Here is a 16,926-nt window from a genome sequence, read left to right as displayed (position 1 = left end):
TAAATTGTCTCTTATTTCTCTTGCTTGTTCTCCACTTTGTTGTTGCCTGGCAAATTCCCTGTTGCTCTGTACCAAGCTGTGCTGTCTCTCCCTTTGCATCCTCCATGTCAGAGATGCTTTTTTTTGTTCAAAAGCGAGAGGAAATTGGGTTCACAAAAGGGAAATCCCTGGCAGACACGCTGATGAAATGGCAATGTGTTTTGTAGGCAAGAACAGCAGAAAAGAGTTAGGTGGGTTGGGACTTCTACTACATTTTGTTTATGCTGCAGAAATGTATCCTCCAGGCCTGATCGATGAGAGTCCGAAATGAGGAATCGTCTTGCATGGCCTCAGCTGGCACTAATGCTTCTCCTGCTTTGGTTTGCCCTCACAGAGTGTCCAGCAAGATCGAGATAATCTAGTGTCAATCAGCTGCTGTGCTCCAGGGTCCCTTCCAACTCAAATGATTCCATGATTCTATGATTGCATAGTTTGGCTCCTGAGAGCTGCTGTGCTCCCCATCAAACCACAGCAGTGCATGGGGTCACGTAATGGGAGAGTTTGCTGCTTGGTCGCGGGGTTGCAGCAGGAACATATAGGCACTGTGTTGTGTGCTTGGTCTGAGCTGAGCCCCCAGCGCTTGTGCTGCTGTTGGCAGCTGGAGCTGTTTGTCCCTTGCTCGCTGGCAGCACGACGGGGACAGCTGGAGCCGAGCAGCCTGGAGATGGGTGACGATGGGTCGCTGCTCCCATCCCGGCCGCTCTCTCTAGACTCTCTGGTCCACATCGAGAGAAGGGTTTCATTCCGCAGGAGAGAGCGGCCAGGAGGGTCCGGGGATGTTCCGTGCGGGGTCCGCGGGTGCTGCTCGGGGACACCCCGCTGTCCCTGGCTGTGTCGTGCCGCTGCCCTCTGGTGGAAACCGGGGAAACATCCGAGGAAACACCGGTGCCGAGCTGCGGGTGGGAAATGAGGAACCCGGCTGCGCTGCGGCAGGGGATCCGGCCCTCCTAACTGCTCGGTGCCGGTCATTGAGTGGCTGCAGGGCAGCAGCAGCCCGTGCTTTAAGCAGGGGAAGTTTGCAGGATGCCTTATGAAGCTCCTTGCTCTTACTCTGCAGTAATTCTCTACCTCTCAGCAAATCCCTTCATCAGTATCTGCATAACCTTTGACTTTCTCCTCCACATTTCTCTCCTATCTCACACATTAATATCCTCTGGCTTGAAAAAAACAAAACAGCTTCTGCTTTAAATTCTAGCCTGGCTCCTCCTGCATCCCTCAGCTCTCAGCAGCTGCCCCTTTACTCGGGCTCTCCTGTAGGGAATTCTCACAGTCCTGGTGACACTGACAGAGATCATTGCTGCCAGCCCAAGGCACAGACTGGGCACTGTAGGAGTGGGACAGGAGCTGGAGCTCCTGTGGGAGCTTGGAGGGGAACTCCTCAGAGCCCTTGGGGTGACCTGCCTGCTGCCCCGCTGTGTCATGCTTGTCTGAGCAATGACAGAGCATCATTTCTGCTTGTCTGTTCGGAGGGCTCAGTTCTCAGGGCAAGGACATCTGCTTTCTGGTAGTTCTGGGGTCATTTCTCAGCCTCTAGGTTATCCAGACCCATTCGGTACATAGACCCCAGCAGTCCTCAGCTCATTGCCTCTCGGTGAGGGACAGCACCATATTCCTGACACTGCATACAAGGAATTCAGTGCTGGGAGCCAGACATGCTCAGAGCCAGGGGGTGAGAGCTGAGCCCATCTTCATGTGCTCAGAGCCTGGGTCATTTTCAGAGCCAATAAACACAACTGTAGAAATTCAGTTAATGTTGCAAAACCCTTTAAAGTGAAGTTTCTTGCAAGCTTACCAGCCCCACCATGCAGGCAGATAGGATGCCTGAGCAGCCTCTGCAGGGAACTGTCACAAGATAACAAATGTTTCTTTGCCCAGATGAGAGTGAGGACAGCAGAGACGATCGATGTGGCACCTTCTGCTCCTCCAGGGGAACCCTGAACCCCAAAGAGAAAACAAATTGGCAGCCAACTCCATGCACACCAGCTTGGGACGCTGTGTGGCACTGGGAGTGGTTGGGAGGCAGCTGGAAGGGCCACCAGGGCACGGTGCAGGGTGGCCATCAGCTGTGAGTGCTGAGCAGAGGTCACATCCATTTACAAATTGGTCTTAAATGGTTTGAAAAAAAGAAGAAAAATCGACCCAAGGACAGAAGGCACTGCACTCCGTGGGTCTGGCTGGAGGGAGCTGACCTCAGGCTGAGCAGCCACCAGAGCAGCTGCAAACAAATCCTTTAAGGACTCTCCCGACATAAATAAACATGGAAAATAAATGATGTCCCCGGCACGCTGCCCTCAGCTGATGGGAAACAAGCTGCATTAACAACACAGTTCAATAACCTGGAAGTGCCTCAAAAGCGATCTGCTCGCCTGCCCCAGGAGCCAGGGGTGGGAGTGCTGCCTGGGATGAACCCAAAGGGACCAGGGGATGGGACCAGAGTGGGGGAAGTACTCAGACGTGGGTTGTTGCAATGATGACTTTCCTATGAGGAAAGCAGAAAGGGAGGCAATGGGAGCACAGGGCGAAGGCGAGGGGAGGGAGATGGTTTTCTGTGCTAAATTTTGCAGCTGTGACCTGGGAACATCGCCTGTGTTTACACGAGTAGTCATACTTTCTGCAGGGGAACGCACTGAGAGTTAAGATGAGGACACATTAAACCTCCTAGGGCACTCGGTGATGTAAATTCCATCCCAAACCGTGCAGAAATTGGTGCCCAGTGTGTAAAAGGTTTTTTTGGCTGCTAACTCCCCTGGAGGCACCTCTGCCTTTGGGGTACAAGCAGCTGGTGTGGGAGCAACAGCCACAACACCTCGGGGAAGACAGTGGTGGTAGATGGTACCCAGGGATCTGTGAGCATGCAGCTGGTGCCAGGGAGAGCAGGGAGAGATGGGAGCAACAGCGAGTGCCAGAGCTCCGTGACCGCTCTTTTTCCTTGTGCTTTGTAGAGCTGTGGGTAGGCATGGTGGGAATGATACGGATTTTAGTTTTCAAAGCAGGGAATTTGTCTGGCTGTTGGGCACAGATCTGCGAGGAGAAACTCCTTTTTATGGCAGAGAGCTCCTGGGGCTTTCATGGGGTCGGCCTCCCTTGTCCTGTCCCATTGGGTTGTGCCTCTCGCTTGCTCTGTGCCACTGCTGAGGCATCACTATGTGCTGGGCTGTGGGCCTCTCATTTCTGGCTGTGGACTTAAGAGTCCAAAGGAGACTCCCCCAAATGGATTCTTGATAGTAACACCTTAATGTTGAATATCCAGTGATGGGTGTGCTTAAATTGTTTTCTTATTCCAAATCAATAGCAGAGCTGAAGCTCTTACTTAATTGCTCAGTCCCAGTGCAGTGGCATAACTGCTGGGGCACCTCCCTGCTTGAGGAGCTGCTTGCCAGGCACCCAGGGGGGCTGCCCATGTTGTGGCAATGCTGAAAAGCAATTGCCAGGCTTGTTACTACTGACCTGCTAATGAGCCAGGTCCCTAGATGTGGGCATGCTCTCCTGTGTTCTCCCAGTGCCATTCTGGCTGCCTGTGTGGATGAGGGGATGTTTTGACCTTCAGATCCCAGGTGCTGTATGAACTGCTACCTGTTGCCTTCAAAAGAAGTGCCAGGAGCAGGGCAGCTCCCCTGGGCACAGCTGTATTTGCTGGGACCAGTTCATCTGCACTGGGCAGCACACAGAGCCACGACTGACCTCGGCAGTGCCAGCAGCAGCTCCCCCAGCTCTGCATTAAAGCAGCACCACCAGAGCCGCAATGTTCCCCATAGGTGAGCAGTGAAACAGCTTAATGGTTTCTGCCACTTGACAAATGGTTCCTGACACAATCGGGGAGGTCATCGGATTTCCCCCGGAGCCATTTGTCTTCTCTTGCCTGTTGTGTTTGCTTTCGGGGCCGATGGCACGCAGGGCAGCGTGTGGATGGTCCCAAGGGGTTGCTCTGCCTGCCCCAGGGTCATGGGCTGAGGAGCAGTGAGCCCAGCCCCGTGTACGCCCCGTGTTTAAAATCACACTGGTGTAGATGGAGCATTAGCTTTCACAGCGCTGCCGGCGAGCGCGTCGCTGCTGATTTGCCAGCGTGGGGAGGTTGATGGGAGGTGACAGCTGGGGAATGCACAGAGAGACAGCATCCAGGTCCAACAGCAGCCCCTTGATGCTCAGCACCGGGCTCTGCTGCTGGGTTGGGTGTGTGATCAGGGCTCTGTGCTTCCACCGGGACCTGTCCTTTGTGAAAGGCTGAAAGCACTGTGAGCTCCAGGCGGTTTTGCATAGGAATCAGTACTTTTGGCCTCGCTCTGCATGGTTAAAGTGCAAAACAAGCAAATAAACAGAAATCTCATAGCAACCAAAATGCAAGACCTTGAGAAAAAGATTGAGTGAGATGGAAAAGCCCTGTAATGGGGTCAGTGCTGGTGCCTGGGTTTGTTTTCCAAGGGGGACTGACCATGCGGGGGTTGCAGGATGGGTGCTGAGCCTCAGAGCATCACCTGCACCATCCCTGGGACTCACTGCCAGAGCAGCAGAGCTGCTTTGGTCCTGAACTGGAACTGCTGGGAGTCACTGGCTCTTTTCCAAGTAGCTCACGTGTGGATGAAGGGATGGGGTCTGCCTTTCCCATCTCATCAGCTGCTGAGCTTGATTAATTCATCTGTACGTTAAACTCTCCTGAAATTGGCCAATTTTGCTGAGGTTTAAAATAGATTATATCCATCATCTACCATCGGTTTTGCAAATAACCGCTTGGCGGCTCCTTAAAATGTTAAAGATGGGAGGTAGGCTACACACTGCCAAGGAGAAGATGTATTTAAAAGAGATAATATGTCTTCTGTGTGAGCTCAAATGAGGGAATAGATGCTTGTGAAGCTCCTTAAAGCATGGATATGTCAAGAGCAAGAAGATCACATTTGTTTTTCATTTGTATGCAAGGTAAAGGAAGGGCAAGCTTTTTTTTTTACCTTCTCTGAACATTTGCAGTCTTCCATCCCAGAAGTGGTGATGATTGCTGCAGGACGGCCTGCCCGGGTCAAGGTGTCATTCTGAACCTCGAGTACCTTTCACTCCCAGATAAATTCCAATGATCTGACTTTGACACCTCTGCAATGCATCACCAGAACAAATAGGGAAGTGGAGGTGGAATATATGGATGACGGCTGTGAGGCAGCATCGATCTGGGCTCTGCATGGCCCTGGGAAAGGCCAGCTGCTGCTTTCCCATCACCCGGCTGCCTTTTTCATTGATTCATCTCTGATTTGGGTAATTGGCTTCTGCATATCAGGTCAGGAAGTGCAGTAGGAACTTGTTCTTTTTTTTTTCCTCCTTTCTTTTTGGACATTTTTCCTAGCTTTGAACAAAGGACAGCTCTTTCAGGTGGCAGTCATTGTGATCCACACTGATAGCTTAAAATCGCTGACTCAGCACATGTGGATTCCATTCAATAATGAGTAATTTATTCGCATGCCTAAAGCTTAAGCACCTGCTTAGTTCTCATTGACCTCACTGGGTGTTGGACACAACTGCTCGCTGTAGCGAGACCGAAGGAGTGACAGCAAGAGGGAAAGTTTCCACCTCGAGGCACCTCTTGTTTGACCCATGCATTTTTAATACAGCTTCACTGTGGGAATATTGAAAGGAAGGAGCTGAAGGTGAAAGCATGGCTGTGTGCACGGCTGCACTGAGTCTCAATAGTTCTGCTGGGATGGAGATTGCGCGGGTGGATTTCCCTCTAATTTTATTTTATTGGAAGGAAAAAAGGAGGCAGCCACATGAAAAATTAAGGTGTTGCGCTGCACATGTAGCGTAATTATAAAAGCTGACAAATGCTGTTAGAAAAACCTGTTTATTAAATGTGTGTGGGGAGAACTAGTGGTGTCCCTGGCACAGCTGGAGCTGATGCTGTGCCTCATCTCCCCGGGGCTCTTCGTTACGGCGCCCAGCCGAGCTGTGCAGCACAGAGGCGGGTGGTGATGTTGCCTTCAGGGTGCTCTGGTGCCATGTTCAGGTGTCAGCCACTGAGAGGGCTTCCAGACCTGCTGCTTTGGAAGAGCTGATGCCTCATGGAGAGCTGAATTATTTACCAGTAGTTTTGTCGGTGGCTAGAGTTAAAATGTATGTGTGAAATAAAGGTTTTCAATAATGAAATAAGGTAACGAAAAAGACAAAGCCATTATATGCATAATTAAAATGATGCATAACGATGTGTTCTTTACGTCGCTGCTTCAGCATCTCATCCGGCTCATTAGGCTGAGTAATCTGCTGGCGGGAGGTGCTGTGTGCTCCCAGGGCAGAGCCCCGCCGGTCCCTCGGGGACACACTCCTACCAGCGCCTTCTGCTCTCATTTCTGGCTTGGAGAGTGGGCTGTTGTATGGGAAGGCAGAAAGACAAAGCCTTAAAACTTTTTTGTCATGTCCCTTCGTTAGCATATTCCTGATTCAAGGTGCTTGTGGCCTTCGGAGGGTGCGCCAGGGGAATTTTATACATCCCATTACGAGCAACAGTAAATATCTCCTCCTTGTCTATTAACTAATCCACCTCTTGGCACAGTGTGGAGAGTGGGCACAGCTCTGCAGTGCGTGCTGCAGGAACAGCCCTGAGCAGCAGCCCTTCCTTGGACATGCAGCACACTGATGGCTGGGGGCTGAGGCGGCTGCTGAGCATCTCCTTGCAAGGATGCAGGGGAGAAATCCTGGGCTGTGCTGCTTCCCAAGTTCACCAGTCCAGAAAGTGGCAAGCAGGGAAAGGAGGTGGCTTTCCAATCAGAGTCCTGAGGATGCTGGGGTCAGTGCATCTCAATGCATCAAAAAACAGAACCAGGATCATAGAACCATAGAATATTATGAGTTGGAAGGGACCCACAGGAATCACTGAGTCCAACTCCTGGTTCCATACAGAAACACCCAAAAATCAGACCATAAATGAGCCACCCCAGCATCTACTTTTCAATCATACTCATTCTGTTCACTTCTGGTCCAGCTGTGAGCCTCCCTCTGGGCAGGGATGCAGGGTGTTCAGGTCTACCTGTGCCATGGAGGCAGAGCTGTGCCCATCTGAGGAGCAGAAATTTTGCAGTGGTGGAAGAAATTTTGTACCTGTGAGCAGGTTGGGTCCCAGTGCCCCAGCACATCCAATGGGAGCAGGGCTTCTCCTTCCCCATGTCTGCCCTGCAAAGAGCAAATGTGCCTGGCTCCCTCCACCATGCGACTGTCAGCATAGGAGGTGCTGCTTCTGGATGGAAAAGTTCCTTCCTGGCAGTTGTCAGTCAGTAATTAGGACCTGATATATGTGAACTGATTTGATTTCTTTCTATTTTCCCTCATGCCATTATCTGGCTTTGTATGGCTTAAAATATTCTGATGGTCATAAAATTATCTTGGCTTTTCTAAAAGTCAATACTTGCTACTTAGTAAAACCATGAGCCTCTGTGCTGGAAAAGATTCAAGTCTTGCTAGCTTAGCTAAAAGGCATTAATTCACATAATATATACATAACAATGCCAGCCTGACCTGCGGCAAGCCCTGCCTGCAAGATTTCTTCCCTTGTCTGCAAGACAGAATTTGGACATCTTCTTTTATTGCTTGGAATCTCAGCTTGGTGGAAAGATTGTCCAGAGCTGAGTGAGGTTTGCTTCCTTCCTACAAAGCTGCAGGAGCTGTGACACTTGCAGCAATGGAATAAATGGTGCTGGTGGGGAGATGTCCCCATTCCTCCTGCTATGGAAGAGATGGAGCTGGGGGAAGCTGGATGGCTGTGGTATATCAGGCTGTGAATGGTGGGAGGAGAGGGTTCACCTTTCCCTGTGTGATGGGCAATAATGTAAAAGCTTTAAACTTGCATTACATTCAATGTTTTTATTATTTTTCTTCAGTAATTTTGCCGATTAAAATTAAGTCAGATTAATAGCTGGATCACTGAACTGGCCTTCCTTTGGAAGTTGCATCTCTTTGGGAAGGGGCTGTGTCCTGCTGCCGGGTTTGCTCGGGGACAGCTGCCTGCTCAACTGGGTTAATTGCTCCCAGCAGCAGATCTGCTCGCACTGCGTCTGCGTCCTTGCCATGGAGAAAAGCAAGGGATAATGTCTGCTCTGGTGGCTGTGGCTTCCTGCAGGAAATAATGAACGAAACAGCTAGTTTGTTATCATGGTCAGACAGGTCTCGGGGTCTGACCAGCTTAGAGCTGTCTGAATGCTCTCTCTGCTCATTCTGTGAACTTCTTCTACAAAGCAAATATGGGTCTGTGGAAGGTTACAGGTAGCTGGAAAGGTCAGATTGTCTTGCTCCCTGTGTTAAAGAGGAAATAGCACTTATTTAGCGGTGTTTTTATAGCTCTCCTGTGCTCAGTGCAGTTCGAGCACAGCAGCACTTTACCGCTCCCAAGCAAAGCAGGAGGAATGGAAATGAGGAGCGAGGGCTCACTGTGCCCTTCATTAGAGGGAAGGCCATCACCTGTATCTGTGCAGCAATCCTGTTGCACACACAGGGCAGAACCCAAGGCTTAGCTTTATCTCCTCCAAGAACATCCTGATTCCACCTTCTTCAACCTTTCTATTGCATTTTTCTAACCTCTCTCTATCACTGTGCCCCAGGCAGCAGGGTTCAGACTCACCTTACATCTGCAGCCCAACACTGGGCACTGCTCACCTGTGGTTCAACAGGAGGTGATTCCATCCTTGTGGTGCATAGGGCAGGAGGCAGTGGGCATGGAAGCTGCCTTCCATACAGCTCACAAATGGGATGTGATCCATCAGGGGTCACGCTGTGCCTGGCAGGGTGCAGGTGGTCACTGTGACACCTTCAATCAAACATGACAGCACTTGTGTCATGGAGTCCAGGCAGTCAAAATATATGGTCCTTAAAAAAAGAAGGGGAAAGGAATAAAAGGGCAAAACAAAGCTGGTGTGATTAAATGAATGCAATTTAGCAGATGGGATTTCTGCTTTGGCCTGAAGGAGGGTTGTTCCAAGAGTGTCTCCACCTTTCACATTCACAGGGGAATACAGAACTCTCTGTGTGATGCCTTTGGTTGTTGTCAGGTGTTACCCAGGTGGTTCTTGCCAGAATGGGGCTGGGGATGGGCTGGGAGGTGGATTTCCCCATAAAGCTCAGCAGGGCACCAGGGTCCATTCACCTGCACCAGGCTCTTTTTAGCTCCATTACAGTGTGAGGCATTGCTGGGAAAACCAGATCGCTTCATCTCAGTATCTGTCTGCCTCTGCAACAGATCTAATAGGTGTGTGAAATCTGGCTGTCTGTGTGCAGACAGGTGAAGGATGCCTCTGGCTGTGTTGGGCTGTATCAGCGCCATGGAGAGGCCACAGAAAATTGGGGATATTTTCCCATTAGAGTCTTTTCAAATATGTAAGTTTTATAATCTTTTCATTTCATCATTTACTGCACAGCGGGAGAGAGATGATCTCTGTGCATATACGCGCCGATTTCCACCCATGCTGGGCAAGGGGGTGTGTGGAGACGCAGGCAGGAGGATGGGGGGAGGCAGGCTCATTTGTCACAAGCCTGGAGCATAAAATCACAGGCACCAGCTTTAATTTGCAAGTTGGCACGAGTAGGGCAGCAGCAAATGGGGATATCGCTGTCATTACGATCAGAGGTGATCCATGGTGTTGCACGGAGCTGGGATGGCACAGATCACTGTTTGTGCTCAGCTGTGTGTCAGGGCTTCAGATCACCCCTTGTCCTGCAAAGGCTTCTCAGGAGCAATCATGGCAACCCTGGGAAACAGCATCCCAAAATGCGCAGGGCACAGCAGCGTGGTTTGTCCTTCAGCACACAGCTCCCGAGTGCTCCGTCCGTTCAAATAGGCATGAGTCACAACAACAATATTTTGTACCTGTGTTCTTCAAGGGAACATTAAAAGCCACTGAAATATTATTTATTATCTGCAGCCAGAGGCTGGCTGTGCATAAAGCACCGCTCTGCAGGATGACTGACGTGCTGCTCCACCGCTGCTTTTGCTCACTGCGGCACCTCGGGGCCTTCTTGCTGCTCCTGCTGGAGCCAGGAGCAGAGGCACCTCATTATGGACATTGCTGCTCACGTGTGATGCTCGTTGTCGTTACTGCTCAGTGCCCGGCCAAGACTGAGCCCACAGTGCCCTCTTTGGTTTTAGGAGCACAAGGATTGCTTTTGTCTGCTGTCCTGATTTGCACAAGGGATGTAATATAAGGCACCAACTTCAGCCCTGCACAAGAGCATGCAGAAGGTCCTGAGTGCCCCTAACAGCTTCTGCTTAACTGAACCCAGGTTCTGGTGCTGCTTAAACTGAGCTCCCCATTGTAGGGCTTGGCTTGTTTACCGAAGTCAGGAACTCTGTGATTTTCATCTCTCTGAGGAGGTGCAGGAGGTGAGTGTTTGTCTGTTCCTGCTTTGCTCTGGCTGCTTTCTACAGAACTGCTTTGGTCCAAGGTCACAATAACATGAGTTCTCACCAAAAGCAGAGGCTCTGTAGCCACAGGGAAGTGCGCTGGGCTGGTGAGAGCAGCCTACGTTATTCACTTCAGGTAGTTTGTTTTAATACATTCCGGTATCTTTGTCATGGTTTGCAAATTGCCCAACATCCTGTAGTGATCTGGGAGTTGTTTTCATCTCCCAGCATTTGGAGGGCAGTTTCTTACAGCCCCTCCAGCCCATGGTTGCTCCTGGAGCACTACTGAAGATTCCTACTGTTTTCACCATAGGGCTGGTCACCTATGGACTGTCACGCTGCTGATTCCCTTTGATTTTATAGTCTCACTCCTGAACCAGGAGGCTCTTTTTTTTTCTGTTCAGCAGTTGCCCACAGCATCAATAATTGCTCGAGACACTTGTACAGCTAATAGAAAGATCCTGTCAACAAGGGAAGCTCATTGTAATACTGTTGTTTTAGAGAGCTTGCAGAGGCAACAAAACCATCCAGGTAGCAAATGTGGTTTCTCCTATAGAAGCATAGATCCGGGGACAAGAGACATGAGTGTACTTAATTCCCTCCCAAATGGATGCTCTATTTCACACCCAAGCAAAGCTTCTGATTTATTGATTTCTTAACGTTGCAGTACTTTTGTTGCTAAAAACTACACAGGAAGACACAACTAAGCCCCAACATGACGGCTGCTGAAGGAAACACAGCAACAGCCCGTGCATCAGACCCAGCACACAGCACGGTGATAAGAGCTTTTGAATTCCCATTCTGTGGAGAACAACAGAATTTCTGCAGTCTCTCAAAAAGAAAACCGAGCCACACCGTGAGCATATTTAAACAGGCAGTCTGTGTCCTGAGGTTATCTTGAAAACCAAAGCAACTGAGCAGGAGGGAAGTGGGCAGCAATAAGCACTGATCTTATAGCAGGTGAATGGAGCAGGGCTGTGCAACTGGGTGGATTTAGAGAGGGGAAAAGTTGGTGGCTCCTGTAAATGGAGATCTAGTAAAACAGTGCTGAAAGTGCATTTCTGAGGCCTGGGATGAAGGCTGGGAGTGAGAATGTGGGTAGCCAAAGTGAACTGGTGTTGGTGGTTGTGCTGCAGAAAATCAGCTCTGGAGTCCATCCTGCAGGAGACATCGTCCTGGTCAAAGATACAATAAATGGAAGGAGGGAGAGATTTGTTTTGATGTGTAACAGTCTGTTCAGTTAGCTACCAGACGTGGTCTGTTTAATGACTGAAACCAAAAGAGTAGGAGCTCATCTTGCTGAGACCAGCGGCGAATACAGATGAACGCCACTGCGCTCTCAATGCGCCATTGACTTTCCCTACACACTGCCAGCAAACGTGCACTTCGGGTCCGATGAGACGGACGGGCTCGTTAAGCAGTAACAGGACCTCTGAAGTCACCCCATAGGACAGCCTTGCTGTGTATCCTCACTTTGCTGAAGAGCAGTTCGTTCTTTTAAAATAATTCATCGCTCTCTTGCTCATCTTGGTCCCGGTCCAGCTGGAGTGTGGGGAGCGCCTGGGAGTTCTCTGTGCAATCTGCCGTAGTGATGTCAGCAGCCCAGCACCGATTCCTCAGGAGGTTTGGAGCTGTTTGTGACACATCCCAGCAGCTGTGTGTGGAGATGACCCAAAGAAAGCTACCACGGCAGAGCTGCGGTCCTGGTTCACGTGGTGGAGGCTCACATGGGCAGGGGACAGCAGCTGGTCCCTACCATCTCCTGGTGTGTGGGGCAGAAGGGAGGAGGAGCACAGGGAGGAGATGAGCTCCTGCTCTCGTGGTGCATCCCTAGCAGGTGTTTCCCAAGGAACACCTTCCAGCTGGCTCTCCTCCCCGCCGGCTGTTCCCCACTCTGCTGAGTCTTGTGTAAATCCATCCAGGAAAGCATGGACGTTCCTGTGTCCTGTGCCCAGAAATCCCTGGATTTGAAATGTCTTGGCCTGGATTTTCCTTCATACAGAGATTTCGGGTACAAGGCAACCTCATGCCTTGGTTTATTTCCCAGTGCAGAGCAGGGAGAGCTCTCCCCTGGCTACGTGTGGATGGCAGCCAGGCACAAGGAACTCCTCCTGTGTTCCCAAATGTTGGAAGAACTGCAGCTAGCAACATTTCATTTAACTCTGTGCTGGATCAAGGGTTGGGTTTGATGCAGCCTCACCCACAGGGCAGCCTGGTGCAAGGACAAGCTGATGTCCCACCGGCTGCACTGACCACACACTGGCTCTGGCTGTGCAGGAGCAGGGCTTCCTTCACAGATGATGTTACTCGACAGCTTGCATGGTCTGGAGCTGTTTTTGTAGCAAGAGAAAAGAGCACCAATTCAGTCATTTACCTAGCATCCCACCCAGCTCCATGGGCTATTGTACTTTCCTCTTTTCCTTTTCAAATAACTAATTGGCAACAAGGATGTTTCACCATGACAGGCAGCGTTACACAGAACTATTTGATTAAAAAAAATAAATAAAAAATAAAAATCGTCTGTTTCTGTTCCCACTAAAACTCCTTTTCTGATGTCCTGTGGAGTTTTAATTACATAAAATGTTTCATCATTCATTGCTTTTGCACGGAAACTTTTGGGATGAGATGAAAAACCTCTGGTGATTGAAAATGGTCCAGCAAGCCCAACGTCTTCAAGCTTCGCAAAGGGAAAAACACTTTTATATTGAAAATACAGAAGTAGCTGTATTTTTTTATTTTTATTTTTTAATGTTTTGTCAGTTTTTCGCTCTCTGGAAAGAAACACAAACCAGCTCTAGTAAACACTGCTCCCCTGTTCTGCCTGCCTTGTATGGATGGGAATCGATTCTTTGATCTTCAGTTCAAAGAAGCTGAGAACACGGTTTGTTTGGTCCATAGAGGATTTATATCTTCTTCTGCAGCATCCCTTGATTACCTCTGGGTTTCTGGGATGGTGTTCAGGATGTGTCCAGCCAAAGGGACGCCAATACAGTGTGTAGCATCTCATCCGGGGGATGCTGGCTTCCAAACCCAGATGGTCCAATCTCATGAACGTGCAAGAGTGGCAACACAGCCCTGCAAGTGAGTGGTCTAATTTGCAGCCAAGCTGGTTCCTGGGGATGGTGAATAACTGAGCTGTGCTGGAGCAGAGCCGCTCTCCTCCATACTCCTTAGCAACCTGGATGTCCCATGTTCTGATGTCACCACATGATGCAATTTATCTGCAGCAGACCTGGATGAGCAGCCTGCTTTCTGCAGGAGATGGAGGCTGTGGCCTTTTGCAGTGTCACTGTTGTTAACCTGAGCGAGCCTTTAAAGTGACAGAAGGGAGAGGGCATAGGCAGCAGCTGCATTAACTTCCACCCTGGATGCTGTGCACAGCCAATTAAAAAGCTGTTTGGATGCAACCAGCTCCTCCAGCATGAGCTAATGAAACTCTCCCTGTGGTTCAAAGGTGACGGTGACCGGAATGCTGTTTCTAATCCAAACGGCAGCTTTTCTCCTAACGAATTAATCAGTTGATTACGTGCATACAATGGCTCATTAGAGAGGTACATGTCAACCTTTGGAAGAAAATTATTGGCTTTGCATGGCCTGGAGGCTGTTGCATCACAGGAGCAAGCTCCTTGGAGTATTGCAGCACCATATGCGATGCTCTAATTAATGGGTGCTGTTCCTTCAGTTACTGATCTCATGAAAATTACTGTAAAATTTGAATATTGTAAACCATTGAAAACTCAGAAGGAAAACCAAAGTGGACAAAAGTCACTTGCCTTTAATCTAGCTTTCAGTGATGGTGATTTTTGAGTTGCTGGGGTTTTTTTAATGCTTCCAACCTATTTAACGGTAGCAGCAGACATAGAGCAAAATGTAATTTGGAAATTAGTTCCGGATGTTTGAGTTGTAGCTTTATTTTTGTGATCTGGGCCATTAACTTTGGTTTGGCTTTTCATCCCATGCGCAATGTGACGCTGGCAGCATCCCACGGGCAGCGTTGCTGCATCCCACCCTTCCAAGGCCTTGATTCATTTCTGGCTGGGCTTTAGAAGCATAAAACAAGAGCAGAAGTGTGCAACTGGCTTGGGCAGAGGTTTTTTCTTTGTCCTTATTTTGCTGTTTATCCTGTTTGTGCTCTCCTCACTATCCTGAACTCTTCTGTCTTCTTGTCAACACCAACCTATGACCCTTAAGAAGAACTCTTCTAGAAGAAAATTTGCTGATTGTGTCTTTTTCCTTTTTATTTTTGCCTCTGGCACTTGAGCGAGCCCATCAGCTTATATAATATTAATGTTTGTAAAAGCAAACTTACAGAGCTCATAAATCTTCCATTAAAGAGGGACAAAATCTACATCTATTTTAACATGAAGCAGGTAAGTAGGTTCTAGGACAAAGGGGTACTGATAAAAAGGAAATGGAGGTATGAAAGAAATGAAATTGCCATTTTAATATGAAAATTGGCTCTGTATAAGTGATACTGAGACTTCATTGCTGCTGGAGCCAGCATTTTTCTCCAGCCCTGGAGAGCTCTTATCCCTGGATGCTTCCACAGCAGCCTTGCTGCCTGGCATTTGGTTCAAAGTGCCTGAGCAGCAAAGAAGTCCAAAACTGCAGCAGGTCTTGTCTGCAGAGCATAAGGGACTTCATGAGTGGTTTTCCCAATTCTGTGCTTTCTGAAAAATAAAGTAAAATAAAATAAATATATTTATATATACAAATTCCACACTTTCAGCTTCTGCTAAACATGGGGTATGAAGGCATGCCCTACTTTAGGCACAAAGCATGCTTTTTTCCCATTATGCCACAGCAACATGGGGGACCCAGATGAGATGATTCTGCCTATATTTAGCCAAGGACATGAGGAAACAGACACGCTGTTGCATTGTCATTGAGGCAGCTTTTCAAAGGAGCTGTGTCACTTTGCAGCAGGTAGGACGCTCACACAGGGCACCGCTTGCCCCATAAGTCACCCATCCTCATCTGGGATGACACCATGGCTGTGTCTGCTGCTTGCTTGATCCCAGCTTGCTTTGGAGCTGGAGTTATTCCCTCAGTCTGAACCTTCTGGAGTAGCAATTTTTTTTCCGTCTTGAAAACACGGAGTTGCTGAAGCTCTCTCTGATGGAATTAGGTCAATTCGTTCAACTCAGCACATTTTTAAGAAGTTTCTATCGTGTCAACTCAGGCAGGGAATATGTTTAAAGAATTTTAGCATTCTGCTCAGATCACTGCTTCATTAAACATTTTAAGGTAATGAGAGTTGGGAAAAAAAGATCTTTTTAATGTTAAAAAAAAAAAAAAGAAAGAAAAAAGCTGAAATAAATAGTGAAAATGCTGAAGTTATCTCAGTGGAAGATGTTTTCATACTTTCCATTTATGAAAGTTCATGAGTTTAGCTTTTGTCCTCATTAAGGACAAGAAAAGATGTGAGAGGCTTTCAGAGGGCACACATAATTAGCTGGACAGTTCCTGCTGGTTTTTCTCATCTCCAAATCCAACTGCTTTGTTCCAAAAGAAATATTCTGCCCCAGCAAACATGGGATGTGGAGGCTCAACGCTATGGGAGCCTTACCAGGAGGTGCCAAAGCAGGGCTGAGGGCTGTGTGGCATTTGGGATGGCACTTGTAGGCAAAACTGAGATAAGAGTCTCCAGTTTTAGTGATAAGCAGATACAGACTCCTGGCACTGACCTAGCTACCATAAATTTGTGGTGCATCGACCGTGGTGGAAGCCAAGATCAATATCAGTCTTCAAGAGGTTCAATGGATCAATGTTTCTTTGATACAGATAAAGAAAATAGAGGGCAGGCATTTATGGTGTTCTTGGCATGTTGTGTTATTCTGTGCCCATCCCTAAGCTGAGGTGGAGATATCAGCAAGTAGGAAGGCAAAGAAGGATTTAGGAGGATAATTGACCAGGCATTTAAAAAGCAGTTGTAAGAAGGAGATTTATGGTCTTATTTTATCAGTTCTAGGCTGAAAAGAGGAAGAGAAAGTTCTTCATAAAAGCATGCTGTCTCTTGAAAGAGAAATTCCTATTGAATAGTGGCTTTTTAACGAGGCTTTTGTGGCAGTGTGATGGTGAGAGGCAGTGCTGGCTGAATATGTGGGCATCCCATGGGCTTCAGCACTCGTTTCACCCACACCACTGGGTTGCAGGGGTGCTCCTGTGGTTCAGGCTGTGAATGACAGGCTCTGGGGGCATCCCTTCAGTAGGATTCGGGCTCCGGCTTTGGGGTGGGGTAGATATTAATTTTCTCTTTGGTCTCCATGAATCTCTGTTTCCAATCAACTCACCTAAAATTTTAGGGCTGTCCTCAGTTTTATGGCTTCATGATTAAGCTTGTTTCCAACCAAAACCCTGCTGAAGTGCAAGGGGAAGCCCTTTAACCACAGCCCCTGAGCTGCCCTGGGGGGACTTCAGAGCAGTGGTGCCTTGTTCTTTTCCCATAGGAATGCTCTCTTCCCCTCTCCTTGCTCATTCCAGCAGCAGGTTTCCCCTGAGTACTGACAGTGAATAAAAGGCAACAG

At 48.7% G+C, this 16,926-nt stretch overlaps 1 protein-coding gene across 1 annotated transcript in view; it reads left to right on the top strand.

Annotated features, from left to right (window-relative positions):
* Positions 1-16,926, top strand: part of MMP17 (matrix metallopeptidase 17) — a 36,079-nt gene that overhangs the window by 6,741 nt on the left and 12,412 nt on the right. The window lies entirely within an intron of this gene.

This window comes from Coturnix japonica, chromosome 9, assembly GCF_054131305.1.
Source record: "Coturnix japonica strain WE chromosome 9, WE-NBRP24, whole genome shotgun sequence".
In the NCBI taxonomy this organism is placed as follows: Eukaryota; Metazoa; Chordata; class Aves; order Galliformes; family Phasianidae; genus Coturnix; species Coturnix japonica.
This window is presented reverse-complemented; position numbering and strand designations above follow the sequence as displayed.